Genomic DNA, 3348 nt, shown 5'->3' with positions numbered 1-3348 from the left:
CTATCTATATGAAAAGAAATACTGTGCTAATAATTAATGTAAAGACTTGGATTCTTCTGCAGGTGGCAATGGCCAAAGAGATTTGTAATACATGTAACCATATGTAATAGTAAGCAAAGATTTGATTAAAATATTAGGCACCGAACACACATTGAAAATGTTGATAAAAATATAATCTATCACTTAGAAATGTACAATATTTATTATACCATCACTTAATATAGACGTGAATTATGATCATTTTTTTATAATTTTATTTTTTATTCAGTGAACAGTCATACATACTGGTATTAAACATTAAAACATACAAAGTAGCATTGAATTTGATTTGATTGAATTTTTATATTGATATGTGTCAGCCCACCATTAGGACCCCTCCCATCCATTTTTTTCTTTTTTTGGCCATGGCCTCTCTTAATGTTCATATCTGTAACCAAAAATCTATTCCATGCTGGTTGCACAGTTGATCCACATAGACTTTCCTGAGACACTCAAGTGAGAGTCCCATAGAATTCTGGATTTTCTTTGCAGAGGTGGCCAATGCAAAGATTTTTGGTGAAGGACGTGAACACCTTGGAAGAGCCATGCGGTGGAGGTAAGTATGAGTTAGGTAGAGGAAGAGTGGGCTACTTTAATTCAGGAAAGAATGATGAGAGTATCTAATAAATAATATTAACTTACAAATAGTGTAAAAACAGTGAAAAAAAATGCAGATACAAAATGCAATGTTTTCCTGTTCATAAATAAATGTTGCCTCGCCTAGGGTGTATTATTATTCTCTGTGCTGACACAGCTCCTCCAATTCTCTCTTCACCTTCCTGCATACTCTTTATTGTTACAGACACAGGAGTGCAGGAGAACCAAAGGGGTATATTATAGAATGACAGCCCTGAGCCTGCTGGGACTGCTGACAACATAAGACAATGGCGCCTAGCAGAAGTCTCTTAGCTTTTATATGTCCATCTAAAAAGGCTTTAAAGCGATAAAATGCATAAAATATAAAAAATGCACATATATTCTAATATAAAGATTTTTGTTGGAATAAATAAAGTGTCTCTTTCACCACAGTACTACAGGAGTGTAAGTGTTTTATCATGTCTTTGTAATGGGGAGTGGTTTTATGAATAAATTAACATCTAATAGCTGTAGATGTAGTTTTATTGGGTCTGTGTGTGATGCTATAGATTCTGCGTTGCAGCAGCTCTGACTCATTCAATTTTTCACACATTGAGAAATTATTTCTTCACTCAGCCTGCAAACTTTCATTCCTAGAGCACTTATATGGCAGTGTCTAGTTCTGCTGTGTCACACCTGATTCACCTTCCATTTCCTGTATTAGTATAACACCTGCAGGCAGGTTATTTGTATTGTGACACAGCTCCTGAAGGTGCAGCTAGCAAGGTATATAAAATATTCATAGGTGAGTAAGGGATAGTTCAAACTAACAGGTTAGTAGTGTGGTTACGATTCCTCACCCCCCTAACAAATGTCTGTGGTTGGGACACTACATAGGGAATGAATGGTGGTGGCGATAAGGCACTCTGTACTGCTCACTGCAATCCACTGTAAAAAGCCAAATGCTGGTTTATTAAAACCCAATGCAGTGGTGGGGGCGGCCTGGTAGATGTCAAGGTACAAGCCTCTGGGAGCTGCACAGGAATTGCTTTTTTTTTTCCACCAGTCTATACAATCCTTAAGTGCAAAGGCAACTGTAAACTTATTGATGGGTGTACAACCAGTGCAAATGATCAATATCTCCAAGCTATCAAACATTTTTCTGGTTACCACCAACCATGCACCAATCAACCGGCCCCATCCTGATCGATGTCACCCTTCCCCACTCTGACTACAACATTGGGGAGAGTTCCTCATTATTAGTGGTCACAAAGGGAGGAAACAGAAGCAATCGGAAAGGATCTGGAATTTCCTATTATTATACAAATCATGGGCTCTATAAATCAGGGATATAGACATTCCTTCAAACATTCCCTGGTGTGAATCTTCCAGGTCCACATGTTTCAGTGTCAGTAATTTCAGTGGCATCATTCCCACCAGGGAATGTTTGACAAAATGCCAGATTTCCTGTTTTTAAATAGAGTCATATATATTGATCAAACACTGATGAAGAATGCCCAAATTTTTAATAGATTTATGTTAGATTTAAAGTTCATATTAAATCTAATGTTCAATGTATTAAAAACATCGACTAGTATATGGCTATCTTAAACATACACAATGCTAACATTGCTTCAGATCATAGGACTATTGCAAATCTATAGGCTACCAATGTCTTACTGTATGTAGAATTATTCCTTGAAATAATTAATTAATTCTGTATGGATTTCCCAGGATAACTACCATTGTGTATCTGAGATCTGACATCCAATATTAGGGCGTATAAATAGGATCATAAAAGTTATTATTCCACCTAATTGTTATGCAGAATTCCAACCCATTAAACTTCAAGAGCAAAGTCTGAAACCCCAGAAGGCCAGCAGTGACATCAGGCACCAAAATCCTTGAGAAGGCCATAGGGTTTTCATCAAACTGGCATTTACCTGAAAGGAACAGCCAAAATTGTTTATTAAATGTTTTGCAGAGACTTGAGAAGAGTGTAAAACAAATTTGCAAAGGTTTGACTTTAAATAGGAAGATCATTTGTGAGCAGGTGGGTTGATATTACGGAAGGGACAGGTGATGACAGGGCTCGCAATGGAGCGAGGAGAGGTGAGTGTAATTAAAAAACTGAGAAGCAGGTAAGTTTATATTATTGCAGAAGGATCACTGCCTGACTCATCTTCAATAAACAACCTCTCTCCTCACAGTTTTTTTTCATTGTTTAGTTCCATGGTAATACTCCAAAAGTAAGTAAACAAAATCAAACCAAATTCTTATATTAGTTTTGACGTGTTTATGCCATTTTGAAATGAACTTTTAATATTTTAAATTCTGGAGCCCGGCCAAATAAGATGGTTAAAAATCAGAATGCGTAAGGGAAGAAGGTGGCCATGCTCTCAATGGAACAGGGACAGGTGAGTATCCAATGGGTTGGTTTAGGCTTATACACTCAACATAGGTATGGTCTATTGTTGGATCAGTGTATTAAAAAAGTCCCTTTTATTAGTTTTTTTTTTTTTGCTTTGCAGTGCATTGGTAGCCCATTTAAATGTGTTGCACCCTCTCACCCCTTGTATTTATTTATATAGAAATATATTAGAATGGGGCCCTTAAGGCTAACATCTCCTATAATATCAGTCTACTTTATTAAAGTTGTGATAGATTTCACCTATATCTCACAAGCAACATCATTGATATTAGCATTTGGTTGATCTTATTTTTGGTTGCAAG

Source organism: Pyxicephalus adspersus, chromosome 1 (genome assembly GCF_032062135.1).
Source record: "Pyxicephalus adspersus chromosome 1, UCB_Pads_2.0, whole genome shotgun sequence".
NCBI lineage: Eukaryota > Metazoa > Chordata > Amphibia > Anura > Pyxicephalidae > Pyxicephalus > Pyxicephalus adspersus.
The sequence above is the reverse complement of the archived record's forward strand: the minus strand, read 5'-3'. Positions refer to the sequence as shown.